Source organism: Strigops habroptila, chromosome 6, assembly GCF_004027225.2.
Source record: "Strigops habroptila isolate Jane chromosome 6, bStrHab1.2.pri, whole genome shotgun sequence".
NCBI lineage: Eukaryota > Metazoa > Chordata > Aves > Psittaciformes > Psittacidae > Strigops > Strigops habroptila.
The window spans coordinates 59813982-59829306 of NC_044282.2; the positions used below are offsets into that span (position 1 = coordinate 59813982).

General features: G+C 48.4%; 1 long non-coding RNA gene across 1 annotated transcript; it reads left to right on the forward strand.

The window, feature by feature from the left end:
* The first annotated feature begins 9833 nt into the window (after window positions 1–9833).
* Window positions 9834–12137, forward strand: LOC115610070. The gene is made up of 2 exons (XR_003992101.1): window positions 9834–10480; window positions 11864–12137. It is a non-coding gene; the product is annotated as an uncharacterized LOC115610070 (long non-coding RNA).
* Window positions 12138–15325: the final 3188 nt, after the last annotated feature.

The following is a 15325-nucleotide window of genomic DNA, read 5'->3' on the forward strand; positions in this document are numbered from 1 at the left end:
AGACTGTGCACAGAAAGCCACACGCAGAGCTACACACCATGGGAATGAGCCCGATCACACCGCATGGCCAAGGGAACACAGAGAAGATGCTATTAACAGTGAGAGTACTTAGATACCCACAAATGCTTAGTGTACGTATGGTGCACTGTAAATCAATAGCGCACATATCCTAGGAAGAACACAGATTTTAAGACGGCCATGCTTTAGGCAGGGGGATGGACTGTAGAAGTCCCTTAAACTTGATTTTGAACTTACTCTAACCAGCTGTGGGTATGTGTGTGCTATCAGTGGGACAAGTCCCTTTTGGGAACTGCTGTCTTGAAAACCAAATAATTATTTACACAGGCAAAAGGCAAGCAGGTGAGGTGTTCATTTGGCAAGGCTGCAGTATCTCCTGTCCCTTCCATGCAAGCCCTTGCCCCATCATTCAGGCATAAAGATGTCCAGATGTGCACCCTCTTTAGGTCACAAAAGACCCCCCATACTCTCCTTGCAAGGCTGACCTGATCCACAATGTCATGGGCCACAGAAAGAGCAAAAAAGCTTTCAGCTCCAGGGTTGTTTCACTTCCCTGCATCCTTAGTGAGTTAACCAGCACGTGGGACAGCATGCAAAGGGTCCTAACCTACCACACACTTTCCAGCGTCAGAGATAGCAAGGAGCAGCAAGCAGTCCTTCGACCCATTCAAGTGAAGGTACATCTCACCCTCACAGAGTAGAGATGAAGATACAGCACATAGCAACATGTGGGACCAGACAAGCTCTGTCATCAGTTACAAGGCATGAAGAGGATGAGGAGAGGGGAGCACTGCTGCTACAGGGGGCAACAGAGAAAAATCAATCCCACTTCCCTCTGTTGAAGCAGAAATGCACTGAAAAAGAAATACATCAAACAAATGGCCTGGGGAGAGGGGGTAGAAAAATCCTGTCCTTTGAAAACCTGAGCAGGCCTAACTGGAAATATTATCAGCCTGCAGCAGACAGTGTGCTGACCCTGATGTTCCCCCAAGATCAGTATCTCTCTAGCACAAAATGGTCTACACAGCTTGGAGCTCTTTTGTCAGACTTGCCTTGCAGGTTTGCCCCTGCATAGCCCAGAGGGTGAAGTCTAAACACCGCAGTGTTCAAATAGTGGTGTAAAGGTCCCAGACCAGCTCCTTGCTCTAGGCCCAGGGAACAGTCCCACTCCTAAGGGACTAGTTCTCACTCCAAGAGGGTGGATGGACATATTTCTGGTCCAGCAGGTGACCACAGAGTAATGGAGTAATCAGAATCACAGAATCACAAATCACAGAATGGCTTGGGTTAGAAGGGACCTTAAAGATCATCTAGTTTCAACCCCCTGACATGGGCAGGGACACCTTCCACTAGACCAAGTAGAATATTAAGCAGACAAGGAAAATTAAGGGCTTGCCAGCACTCAACTGCCCTAGATCAGGACCGGTCAGCCTTAAACAAGATGCTTTAACCCATCCGAGCTAGACACAAACATAATTTGTCTTTTGTACTTCTTGGCTTTAGGGCCAGACCCAGTTGCCCACAGCTGGACACTGGTGTCACCTGTGTGGTGGCCCAAGGTATCATGCTGGGCTTCCAGAGTGTCTTGTCTGTGACTGTCACTCATGCAGAGATCCACAATACCCAGGCATCCCAAGTGACATCAATCAAGCTTTCCATACCTGCTGATCCAGGACAGCAAACTTTGACTCTGTCAAGTGGGTAGATTTAGTTTATATATTAGGAAGAAGGGTGGTGAGGCCCTGGAACAGGTTGCCCAGAGAAGCTGCGGCTGCCCCATCCCCAGCAGCATTCAAGGCCGGGTTGGACGGAGCTTGGAGCAACTTGGTCCAGTGCAAGGTGTCCCTGCCCGTGGCAGGGAGTTGGAACTGGATGAGCTTTAAGGTCCCTTCCAACCCAAACCATTCTGTGATTCTATGACTTTATGATTCTATGAAGTGCATCTAAACTACATTGTTTTAGGGAGAAGGGAATTTTTTAACCTTGGTCTTTCAACTATCCAGTTTAGGATGTATTCACATGAAAAGTTACATTAACACAACTGAAGAAACAGCAAACAGCAGGACCAGGCAGGCTGATTTTACAGCAAGAGCTGCATACCTATCACATAATTACCACCAAGTGGTGCATTGCTGAGCTAACCAGTTACCTCCTCCACCAGTGCTGTGTGTGCATCACACTCGGGAATGAAGCCTCCCAAATTCCTCGGAAGCCAAAGCTGGAATAGCATTTTTGACGGAAAAAAATCACACCCACGTTTCAGCAGAAGAAAACATTCACACAGGCTCAGATAAAAAATGGATCACTCCTGGCCTGCACCATTCTACTCCTTGCAGCTCCTTAAGAGTCTTCCCTTCAGGTTGCCACCCTTTCACCCATCAGTTCCGAAGGGACTTTGCTGGCTGAAGGTGAAGAGCATCCCCCTGAGCCTCTTTTTCCACCAAGATGCCTGCAGTTGGCAACCTACCAGTCCAAAATGCCAACTGATGGAAAGAGGAATTGGGGAAGCCGATAGCCAGTGAACGTGAAGCGAGTCATCATTGTTTGGAGCCACAGCACTGGGTCAGAACGACATCGAGGGTTTCTCAGTGCAGACATTGTTCCCGAGACTGGAATATAATTAACTCCTGTCTACTCCCTCTTCCCAGATGCCATCCAGTGTGCCAGCAGCACAAAGCGGCTTCTGCACAATCTCAGCCCTGCGATTTTCAGCAGAACCAAAGCAATGGGGATCCTTTGGTTCATGTTGATCTTCATCTCCCTTATGGGTCACGGTAAGATCAGGAAGGCTGAGGGTGGTAAACAGAGGTATCTGGGAACAGGAATAATCTTTTCTCACTGTTTAATCAAATCAAAATATTATGGGTATTGAGGAAAAGTGTCCTCAGATTTCTGGGTGAGACAATGGGTGAGGTACTTTGGCAAAATGTGTGATTTAATCCCTTGGGGTAATGCAAAAATGTGCAGGGAAGAAGCTGTGAAAATGGGGAACCTCACTGCTTTTGTAGGAGCAGACTGGTTGGAGAAGCCCTAAGGAGATGACCTGTGCTCTGGGGAAATGTTTCTGCCTTTTGTCAGGCTGCAGTTGCCTCCTTGGTAGGGCAAAGACAACCACTCTGACCTCCCATGCATGGTCTTTGCCAACATCCTGAATAAACAACTGCAGGATAAGATGTTCCTTGACTGAAGTAGGCTTTGCAGCTTGGTATTTTTAACACAGATGTCTGAAGTTGTCCTTCGGGACAAGTATCCCATCTGTGCTCTATGCAGCCGTACATGCAACCCAGGCTCCATGCATGCTTGCAGTGCTGGCTTGGCACGAGAAGCCCATGCATTTACCCACCAGCTTGCCGCTTCTTTTTACAGGAGATGCTCAAGGACCATCCAGCTGTAAGCATGAAGGGGGCCCGTGCAGCTGTAAGCAACAAAGGGGCTTGTGCCGACTCGGAAGCTGTGAGCCTGGTGAATATCTGGGTGGGTACTGCTTTGAACCCATCATTCTCTGTTGCAAAATCCTAACACCCCCCAGTGCAAAGAGCTAAACATTTCCAAAGGAGCAAACTGCAGCACATGGAGAGCTGCAGGTGCCGCTAATGAGGAGTGGTCTGGTGTTGGGAAAGAAATCTTATGCCTTTCTTGCCACTGTTACTGTTCTGGGAGAACGTGGCTGTGGAGTCACTCTGAATGCATCACTTCTTGCTTTTGCTGGGACTTTCTAGGAAACACTGTGAAAAGAATAAATTTCTGCCATCTAGGCTACTTATTGTCCCTTTTGGCATCTGCTTGTTACCTGTCACGCACAGGTGACAAATTGCCTTTCTCCTTACCTGAAAGCAATAAACACGAAGTTTAATAGAACAGCAATTGCCCATGTGTGATTCCTGCTGACACTCAGCAAAGCTGCTGGTGGTGGGACACGCTCTCTCCCACCGACCAGGAGTGAACACAGCAGAGCAGCTCTTCCCAGCAAAGCAGAATGATTCTGTCTTTATTTCCCTTCCCCAAGAAAACAGTTGTAATGAGAGTAGCCTTTTTTCATCACTTTTAGTGCAAAAGCTATCTGGTTCGACATAAACCTAAGTGGGGTCTATGCTTCTCAGGCAAGACCCGCCATATCTACTCCTCCTTTCCAGGCTGTGCCATGTTCTTACATTTAATGGGAAGGGCTGGCTGGAGAAATAAGACTCCAAAAAGGAGCAGGAATTCCCAACATGCATACAGACCCCTTTGCCCATGGGGTTCAGAGCAGGAATGTGCTGTCCATCAGCTACCAGCTAGACCAGAAAACGCACCACAGCAGGGATGATCCCTGGTTCATCCCTCTTCCACAACACTGCAAGACCAAGGAAGAGCCCAGGCTTGCTTGTTTTAAACATGGTGGGGAAGGGATCTGAAAGTTGTGACCCATTGCTCTTGACAGGCTGCTCTCCTCATCCATGGACTGCATTTCTGGTGTTCCTCCTTTCCTCTGTAATCACCCAACAATAATCCCAAAGCACTTTGCCTGTTTGCACCTAACAGCTTTCTGCCTATGAGCTGCATTAGCCTAAATCCATTAGCTGTCCAGATCCACTCTCAGCCCTTCTGTATTTTTTCAGCATGGAATTTTGACACTCCCCTGCCTTTGCCAGTCAGCTCTGTCCCATTCCAGGTAAAATGTTTCTCTCTGGGTCAATCATTTCTGTGAAAGAGAGAAAACAATGATGTAATGAGAGAGCTACGCCAATTAGCCGAGGCGTTGGCCAGAGCCAGGGAGAAGTCCTCCCTGGGAGATGAAGTTCTTGCTCTGATGAATCAGACAGGAAAATTCCCATTGACCTGGCCAGGGTCAGGAGCTATTGCCAGAGATCCAACAATTAATTCATCCAAGCAACTCCATTCTCCTGCGAGCATCCCAGCTAATCTCCTTGGGTGATCATAGCACAGTCCGGGGCACCAACACACACAGGGAGATGCCAGCACTCCCCTGGAGGTCCCCTGCAGTTGGATGAACCATCAGGAGAACCAGGTTACCCAGAGCCAGCTGTCAGCTTGGGAACCAGTGCTGAAAACAGAGACAGGGCTGAGCCCAGAGCCAAATTCCTCCCCAGGTCCAGCCCACCTCTCTGACGCATGCTGGTGTACGAGTACAGCACAGGCAGGCTTTTAAATAAAGGCACCGTTCCAAAGCAAACAGTTTATTTCTCACGTTCATCCACAAAGTTCATGATTCACTCCTCTTATCTGCGGGATGTGTAGCCACCATATTTATAACCTGGTTTCCTAAGAAAGTGAAAAGTATGGGCTCGTGCAGCTCACTCTGTAAATCTCCCCACCAGTTGCTGGGCCTTCTGCCCCCTATACATCTTGGACCTCTTGGCCAGCCAAATTGCAGTCAGGGAAGGTGGAAATGCTCAGACAGTTTATAGTGTGCGTATATATATATGCTTACAGTATATATATATATACTGGATATACTTGCTGATCTGGCAGGAAATAACCCTAAAACAATCCAAACCACAATCCAACAAAAAAAAAAAAAGGGCAACAAAAATCCATTATCATTTCTGCCTGATGAATCAAATGAACTGACTTTCCTTCCAGCTACCTGGTCTGACACAGAGGGAGGAGAGAGAAAGCACTGAGGACATGGAGAATGACACCCTCCAGTCCACCAACACTACACAATTGTTTCTTGACATGGTTTCTTCACCCATTAACTTGCTTGGGCAGAGCACCAAGCTCATGAGGAGCTACTTAAACAGCAGTATGAGATGGTTTTGTGCAAGTGTATGATAGGGAATACTGCCCAAATTAATCACTCTAGGCTGGTGTGTCCTGTAACCCCAGGGAGGAGGCAGCACTGAACTCCTCTGGCTGAGTGACCATGTTCATCCATTCAACACAGATCTGTTCACCTGCATGTTTTCATTCACCATAAGACCACACTCTTACCCTTTACGTCTAAAATCCCAAATATATTCATCATTTGAGGCACTCAGTAAAAGTCATCCCCAGCGTGACCCTTTGCCACCCATGACCAGCAGTCCTGCCCAGCTGCGACCATTTCCCAGAGCATAAGCCCACATGTAGTCAGCGGGGTTCATCTGAATCCAAACTTTTACCTCCAGAATTACATGTAGGACTAGAGGGGACGGTAAGGCAAGCAAAGGGGGAAGCCAGGGTGGCAGAATTAATGAGAAAGTGAAGCCTGACATCCCTTTAGAGATGCAGGCTGGTGAGCATTTAGATCAGGCTAGTGGCCCATTCTGAAAAGACTTAAAGTTTTTGGCCTCATGGGAGAAAGCCAACTGAGAAAGATGATTTTTGTGAGAAAGGCTTGGTTGAGCCTTTGATTCCAGTTACCTGACAGGGCTCAAAAGGCTACAAAATAGGGGTTCTTCAGTACTATCCTAGCGACCTATACTAGCTCCTAAGAGAGACCAGACACCATCCAGACATCTTGGGATGTATATTTGGGGTCTTTGCAGCCATACAGGCAGCCAGGATAGAGCCCTGCCTCTTGCCCAGCCTGTCGATCAGCACAAACCTCATGAATAACTGGAGACATCAGTTCATCAAAGCACGGCATGAACGTCCTCCTCACTGGAATTTGTTTGTTGTTCCCAGGCAACAGGCCAATGTTTGCTTTGCAGAGTGACACAGAGATTAAATCCTCCGCTTCTGCCCTAAAAACACCATTGGAAATGGAGCTGTATAATCAGGAGCAGAATGGTGGTCGCATGAGCTCCTGCTTGGGGAAGCTGAGATCTCATAGCCTTGGGCAAACACCTTAGATCCAGGTTGTCTCTTATGTTCCCAGAAATCCCATGCAAACCAACACAACCACCTGCATGCCTGGCTCTTCCTTCACCCCTGTGCAGGAGAATCATAGAGTCACAGACTGGTTTGAGTTGGAGGAGACCTTAAAGCTTCACCCAGTTCCACCCACTAGGTCAGGTTGCTCAAAGAAAGGGGTTCATATCCAGCCCACTCATGTGGCTGCTTCTCCACCTCCTCACCCTAACACACCAGCTCCAGGGGCATACTGGGAAGATAAAATGTGTCTGGATTCAGAGTAAATCAAACTGAATGAGGCTCAAGGTCAGACACAAACAGATATCCATACTACAGATGCTATCATCAAACTAGTAATACTTTGCCAAACTGTTCCTTAACACACTTTGGAGCTGGGCAAATGCCAGGGACCATCTGTAATAGATGTCTGGATGTGGCCATGCAGCTGGTGGGGAGATGCCGTGGTGGCTGACATGAGTGCTGTATCTCCATTAACTTCAATGAGCGCTTATACATCTCATGGGCCTGAAGACCTATGTGTTCTCAGGGGTAGGCATGACCCACCAGATGTATGTAGGCCTGAACACAGGGATTTGGGCTTATCTCAAAACATCTCCCCTGGGCTCAGGAGGAGCTGGGGAGCAGGCAGGAGGCACGACAGAGCCTGCTGGGCAGAGGTTGAGTCCAGATGGTTTGCAAGCATCTCTTGCAAAGCAGGACTGGCATTGGGTGGTTTGGGAGGACATGGCAAAAGTGTACAAGATTGGGAAATTCTCCAAAATGTCCTAAGGATTAATGGAGTCTGACTGCTCATGGCCTCGTCATGCACAAGAACTAGGGGGACGTATATTTAAAACAAACAAATAAATTGTTCCTTCATGCAACCAGCTGCAGACCTATGAAACTCCCTGTTGAAAGATATTACCGTGTAAGACTTCACTTTTCAGACCAAAAAATAGGCTGAAAGCAGGAGGAAAATTGAGATAAATACCACAGACCTGCTATGCTTACTCTCATTCAGACTTCCCCATAGAATCCTATCATCAATGAGGTTGGAAAAGACCTTTAAGACCATCAAGTCCATATGGCCACTGTTATAGGCAGAAGGTGGATGGTCCCTTTGACCGGGTGAGGACGGCTGTATTGCGGTTTGTAACGAAAGCCCACCCAAGGCTATGGGGCATTTCTGTGCCAAGGCTGAGCCCAGGGCTGCGCCCATGATCACTTCTTCATGAGCTGAATTGCAGTGCTATATCAGTGCTTGCTTGGCTCAGGGATTGGTAAGAAGCCACTGGTGGGATGGGGAAGCAGAGGTGGCATTGCAAGATGGCGAGAGTTCAGTCATCAAAGGATTTGCTCCTGCTGACATAAACTTATCCCAGGCTGCATTTAAAAATCAGGCTGCTCAGCTCCTGACCCAAAGGCAGATGAAGTCAGTGGAGACATCCCTCCTGTTTGGGGCCATGGGGCAGATGCAGATTGACTTGATTCCTGCCCAGCCTCAAAACCTCTAAGGCGCCCAGGCATTAATTTCTGTGTGTCACTGAGCACAGATCATCCTTTGTGCATCGTGGACTCTGAAAAAAAAACATCTGGTGGCAGGTTGAGGAGCAGGGAAGGGTGGGATGCTGCTGGACCAGCCCCAGTAGGCTCGCCAGAGGCTGAAGCCAACACAGCATAGGGACCATGCTGAAAGGAGCAAGCCCAGCTGCTGTTCAAGCAATTGCCCAGGGGACAGAGACTTCCTGCTCCTGATTTCTGGGGAAAATCTGGTTTATGTTGGTACTGTCTGGCTTTGGATTTCTTTCCCAAGGCACGTTCTGCAACTCAACCCACACACTACAGCTGTAGAGCAGGGAATTGTGATGTAGAGGATGCATCCTGGACACCTTTGTGCCTGTCCCTGTGGAGCACTCAAACAGCTCCAGACACAGCTCAACCTCAGAGATGGTGCTGCTCCCACTAAGGAAGAGCAGCTGAGCTAGGGATAAATCACGGCGTTTTGCCATCCGCCATCAGGAACACCATGGCCATGTGGTACTCTGGCTCTATGCTAAGCCTCCTCTCTCTAGAGTGCATCAAACCACCTGCACACACATGTTGAGACATGTCAGGTCACATAGAGCAGGACACTCATATGAGCATCTGCATGCTCCTCTCTTCTTGGGCTGTAGCTCAAGAACTGCAATCTCGTTCCTGCTAGAGAAGCTCTACCCCAGCCCTAACGCACCATCTCTCACATTGGAGATGCCGATCCTTAGAGGTACATGGTGGGTTATGGTCTTTCACCCACTGCACCAAGCAGTACCACCAGATACGCAAAGCACCAACACTTGTAGAGAGGCTTTACACACAACCTTGCAAACCACCTTCTTTTCCCAGGTTTTGTGTGGCCAGTCTGTATGACACCCTGTTTAAATGCTCAGTGTCCCATGATGCAAAGTCCAGCTGGTGAAGGGCCCCTTATCTGCACTGTTTGATGAAGGTGATCCTTGTTCTGTTCAAGCAGTCTGAAGGCCATCGGTTTCCCATTTTCCATCACTACCTGGCACCCAGCCTGCAAATAAAAAGCCATCAAGGTGACTTAATTAAGGGAAAAGGGGAGACTTGGTGGTGTTCTTTGCTTTTCCTCTGTTTGTTGTTGATTGGGAAGATTTCTGCTGGGTATTTAATTTGTGCGGTTTTCCAAAGCTGAAACTTGGGTCCCGTGTCTACTGGTTTCCTGGAACTGACCTGGAGAACTAGTACAGACCAGAGACCCTGCCATCCTTCTTGGAAGAGTCATAATACACAAGCTTTCCTAATGCTCCTGCTCCTGATAATTATGAGGAGGTATCCCAGCTTTCCCATGTAACAAATACATAATAAGATGCTAAATTGCCATTTTTCTTGACAGTTGTAAACAAAACTTTGGCAAACAGTGCCTTTGCAGCCCAGAAGTTGTGAAACACAAACAGACCTTTGATTTTTAAGGATCCCATGATTTCCAAGCCAACTTTGTGTGTTGGGGAGTGCTGATGAGGAGACTCTGGATTTTTTCACGCCCGACTGTCAGTGCTAAACACAGAGACTGGAAGCTGGAAATGAAAAACTTTGATACTGCAAACACTTGGAGGGGATTATAACATCACATGCTCGAGCCTACGAACACAAGAAGAGCCAGACTGGGTCAGCCCCAACATCCTGTCTCCAGCAGCAAGCAGTAGCAGACTCCCCAGTGCTCAGCGCAGTTAGTTGACAAAACCCTGCTGCTTTTTATTTTTTCCTTTTTTTTATTTTATTTTTTTTGTGTGTGTGTTTTCTTTCTTTTTCTTTTTTCCTTTTTTATTTCTCTTCTCTTTTTCTTTCTCTTTTTCTTTCTCTTTTTCTTTCTCTTTTTTTTTTGTTTTCTTTTTCTTTTTTTATTCTTCTGTAACAAGGTGTGTCCAAGAGTGGGAACATCCCAGTGCAACTGTTTGCTGTCATGTTGAAATACATCTGAGATTGACAAAGTTCCCTGGGCTCCAGGAGCGTTACACAACCCGTTCAGTGCTATAAATCCAGGATCTCCCTCTTCTCCCTCTTCTCCGCCTCTTTACAGCCCTTCGCTCCTCCTCGTGGTGGGACCTCCCCTCACGTCCAGCCATGCGGATCCTCCAGCTGCTCTTTGCAATCATTATCATTCTCCTCCTCCAGGATGTTCCGGGTAAGGACAAAATACTCACAGGGGTTTCTGCAGGACTGTGGAGAGAGAAAAGACAGGTTCCTACTCCAAGGTAGAGAAGGACAAGATAGGGCACTCAAGGCAAACCAGGTCAAGTCAAGCCTAACCTGACTCTTGCTTCCAGGGAACAAATTCCTTCTGAAACAGTCTCCATGAAGTTCCTGGATGCAGGTGTCCCAGGTTCATAGTCTGTAAGTCCCCTCCTCTCCATCCCCTCAAAACCCACGCAGGAATGCTGAGTCTAAGCCCTGAGCCTGAGCTCTGCTCCTGACCAGGATACAAGCCTCATCCTCCAAAAGTCAAGGAGAACCCCATGAAATCAAAAGAATCTTTCAGAGGAAAAATGTGGGGGGAAAGACTGCTAGCTTATTTGTGTGTCTGTCTGTTTTCTTCTGGGATTCTGTTTTCTTCCTTGGCTTGGCTTTGTCACTGCTTGCTTGTATGTATATGTTAGAAATTCAGGTTTCATTCAGCTGTAAGGTCACTATGATGTTACTAGGACTATGGTGGTATATCTTTCATAGAAAACAAACCTCATAACCAAGAAGAAGAGATTTACTTGCTCAGCTTGTTTATACTCTCATTTAGTTACTTAACTCCTAGAGATAAAGAGGGGAGAGAGAAAGGTTTGCCTACTCCAGTGATGGTGGATACCCACCTGTGCATCATAGAATCACAGAGTGGTTTGGGTTGGAAGGAACCTTAAAGCTCATCTAGTTCCAACCACCTGCCACAGGCAGGGACACCTTCCACTAGACCAGGTTGCTCCAAGCCTCTGTGTCCAACCTGGCCTTGAGCACTGCCAGGGATGGGGCAGCCACAGCTTCTCTGGGCAACCTGTGCCAGGGCCTCAACACCTTCCAGAAACCCTAAGCATGGTGTTCCTGCTGCATGTAAAGAGAAGCAGCACATACCCTTTATATCAAAGCAAGAAGATTTTAAAAAAGCAAACAAAAAAAAAAAAAAAACCAAAACCAAACCCAAAACACTGAGAAAACAACACTCATAAAAGAATTCCCAAACCAATAGATAAAACACCTATTCCAAAAAGACATTTTTCTCACTTTTGATATTGCCCAAGGGATCCACTTCACCTAACTCATCCAACCTAACTTAGCCAACCCAGAACTTCACCTAACTCATCTAACTTAACTTAGCCAACCGAAAGCTGCCATCCCACCTAAGCTAGGCTAGTTATTAAGAGAGTCCCAGTGCTTGCTGGAGGCAAATGCTCCCCCAGAGCATACCTTCATCATGAAGCCAGCTGAATTTCCCCATCTCATCACTCAGTCACCAACACCAGCGGAGCTCCGAGTGGGTTTGCAGGTGCCCTAAGCGGGTCTCTCATCACCTTTCCCCCTGCAGCAAGCGGCCTGTCGGACAGCCAGCAGTGCAGAAGCAACCATGGCCACTGCCGGAGGCTTTGCTTCCACGCGGAGCACTGGGAAGGGAGCTGCAGCAACGGCCGCCTGCGCTGCTGCCGATGAGAACAGCCACGCTGCGATGGACCCCAGCACCCTAAGGTGATCCTTCAACCACAGTGATCCTGCAACCACAGCTGTATGTAAGACCTGCTCCATGCCTACACCTGCAGCTCATTTTGTCCATCACCAATAAAGCTGTTGGGTTTGGATGTCCTTCTGGGTGCAGAGTGCAGCTGTCTTTCCCTCTGAGATGGATCATCCTGCCTGACCCTTGGGGCTTGATGATGCTTGAGATGCACTGGGGTGTCCAAAACATCTGTACAAGGCTGGCAGATGTGGCACAGAACCAAGGAGACACCTGTGCCCTTCCAGAGAGGCAGCAACAGAGGGGTCTGTTGAGCTTCTCCACTGAAGCCCTCTTCTAGCCCATACCTCTGTCTCTATCACAGCCTTTATCAACATCTATCTCTTGCTCTGTTTACAGAAGAGACCACAGCAGGATCCATCCTCTTCAAGGAGATGGATCCAAGACAGAGGTATGATTTGCCCTCCCAGAAATGCCTCTGCCTCCCCAATAGCACCAACAAGGTGAACCTGGGCGGATGGCTCAGGTTATCTACCTCTGAGATGAGGTAAAGGTGGGTGAGATGGGGAAATCCCACTCCCATGGGCAAAGCAATTCACCTGGTGGTCGCACAGTGAGCATCTGTCCTGCTGCTGCCTGGAGTGATTCTAATGTGAAACCTTACTTGCATAGCGTGAGGTTTAAATAAAAAGAGACATTGCTCACCAGGCTGGTCATATAAGCAAAAGGAGCTTTTCTGGCTTCCGTGCTATTTGCTGGTGAGGGATACCCCAGGCTGAGTGGTTGTGGGTCTGAGGGAAGAAAAGGCCTGAAGAAGCAGCAGCCAATCTGACTTTGGGTGGCCCCTGATTGCTGACATATACAAAAGCATTGCACCCTGAATGCTTTTGGGGTTAGGGTAAAATAGCTAATAAAATGCTGTTTGCTTAGGGGGAGAAAAAGGGAGAAAATCTTGCTAGAGAGGAAATGATGAATGCATGTGAAGGAGGAGGAGGAGGAGATATCAGAGCCAGCAACACACCGCCCTGACTGGGGACCATCCCTCCAAACCCCGCTACCCTGGGCACCCGCACCAAAGGGGAGGCCTGGGACATATGTCAGGGAAAAAGGGAAGTAAAATAAAGGAAAGGGAAAATGAAGGGATCGGAAAGGAAAATAAAGGGAAGAGAAGGGAAAATGAAGAGAAGGGAAGGGAAGCTGCACACCTGGCTTTAATCTAAACCCACTCCTTTGTCTGCCCCAGAGGGACCAGTCTTGTCCTGGAGGGAACAGAGGGAAACCAGTAAAACCAGCATCTCGGCTGTGCTGGTTGACACCCAGTGGAGATCTGTCCCATCTCTGTCTGTACTCTGAGCAGGGAGAGATTCCCCCTCTCTCTTACCACCATTAACCAAACCAGTGAGGGAGTGCGCTCCCATGTGCTGGGGATACCCTGTCCGTGCTCCTCTCGCTCTGCAGGCTGCAAAGACAGCAGCAACATCTTCACACAGTCCCCTCTCCTGGATGCTTCTCCTCCCTGTTGAGTGACAGCCCGGCTCCTCCAGGGCCTCAGAAAGCTCAGCCAGAGGTTAGCAGCCACTCCGGCTCACATGAGCCATCAGTCCCATCGAGCAGATACGGCTCCCCTTGATAACAAGACCTGCCAGAAACGAGCCTCCATTTTTTCCACCTTTTTGAAGTCTAGCCAGTGAAGTTTTGCAGAGCTTTGTCTTTCTGCCAAAGTAACCAACTTCCAGCTCCAGCCTTCATCTTCCCTCCTTTTCCCTGACCTCCTTCCCCCACACACACACCCTGCCTTCCCTCTTCCTCCTTGCTCCTCCATGGGGCTCCATGATAGAGAAGCTGGGGGGGACACACAGGGATGAGGGGGTGATGTCATGTGTTTTTGGCCCTGCAGAGGAGGAGGCAAGGGTTAGACACGTCTGCCCCTGCCCAGCCTGGCGCCGGGAGCAACTGGGAGCCTTCCTTTCGCAGCCGCCTCTGCGCCTTATCAGGAGCAGGATGACATCTCGGGGACGGGCTGCCGGGCTTGCGAGGGGAAGGAGGTGGGGAGCCCCTGAATGTGTGCCTTGTGAGGAGCATGCACTGCTGGGCGTGAGCGTGGGTATGTGTGAGTGTGCTCGCTGGCAGGAGCTGCAGGGGGAAATTGCTCCCAGCAGGATGGAGCCGGCTATCAGCCGCCACACAGAAGAAAGTGGCTCTGTGTGGAAGCCCAGCCAAGACAAGGGCAATGCTCTTGCCCAGCTCCACTCCACTATGAGAGTTTAACCTCTCACATCCCAGGTGAGCAACCTGGAAAAGCCTGCAAAGGGTTAAAGATTCCCTTTGCCATCAAAGGAAGAGGCCAGGGCAGAGGGAGGAAGGTGAATCCATCTGCCCCATACACACAGCTTGGGGTCAGGAGTGATCTCCAGCAGGGCTGGGTACAAATGTGCCATGGAAATGGTTTTGAGACGGAGCATCAGGTCCTCCTCTATATGTTTTCGGCAATTTTTTTCCAATTTGGAATAGAAAAACGTCATTCTCCATAAAACACCAATAGCCCCTAATGCCCTAATGCCACCCCTTCTTCTCTGCCTCAGAAACGTGGTTTGATCAGAAAAGTATGAAATATTTTTGGCTAAAGCCAGGATGAACTGTTTTTCCTATCTTCTGCATCACAGCCTTCAGGAGCAAAGAGCTCTGTGGGACATGGGAGCTGCAGCCCAAGGAAGAGAGATGGTTCCCTATAGCAGTGGTCTTCTAACATATTTTATTTTATATTATTTACTAATGTTACAAACAATATTTACTAATGTTACAAACAATCCTGCTCTGATGGATCATCTTGCTCACACCCCGCTTTGGAGACCAGTGCTCTAGAGGAAGATGGAGATTTTGGGGAGCCTCCAAGGCATGGGGCAGAAATTTAAACAATGGCTGGTTCTCTTTCCAGCCGGAAAGTTTGCAAAACTATCAATTTTTTTTGCTTGGAATAAGTAAGATTTTCTGTAAAAATCATTCTCACTTTTGTTGTAATTACAGTGAGAAAAAAGATACTGAAAAACTAGGAGTGCTATAAAATCAAGGTCACCTTCAGTGTCTCTTTCACACCTAAGCCCTGTTTCAGAAGAGCCTCTCTCCTCTCGGGCAGAGCCAAGCCCTTACATTGGGTAAGCAATCTGAACATCTACAAAGCAAAAGTCTCCATCTTCTTGGCCTCCACTTGAGAGTGGAGGAGCAGGTCCTGTGAAAGCCAGAGGAACAGGTCCTGTGCAGCAAGAAATCATGTCTCACACGGGTTTTCTTATTTCTGAGGATGGCGAAGGGAGCCCAGGG